Here is a 405-nt window from a genome sequence, read left to right on the forward strand (position 1 = left end):
CCTGTCATCCCTAGCATTTCCACTTCGTTGGCCATAGTTACATCACCTTGCCTCTCAAATGCTATAGAGCAAAAGTGACTTTCTAATGGAGGTCAATGCTTTTACACTGAAAATTTAAAATCTTCACACAATGAGTGGTTCTATAATTGTCATTATTCTCTATAAAGCTGAAAATAGTTGATGTTCCTTTTCAAAAGGAAATATTTTTATTTCAGTCAGTAGAATTGCTAGTTGACTGCTGAAAATGGAAGCTCTGTCTATTTATGAAAAAGGTCGGGTTAAAAAGAATCAGATTGCGGATGTGAAAGGATGTGAATGCTTTTAGGCAAAATACGCATGGCATAGTTATTTTCATTTTACACAAATAGCACATGATACACAATCTATATGTTTGCTATCATATAG

Source organism: Penaeus monodon, chromosome 30 (assembly GCF_015228065.2).
Source record: "Penaeus monodon isolate SGIC_2016 chromosome 30, NSTDA_Pmon_1, whole genome shotgun sequence".
Lineage (NCBI taxonomy): Eukaryota > Metazoa > Arthropoda > Malacostraca > Decapoda > Penaeidae > Penaeus > Penaeus monodon.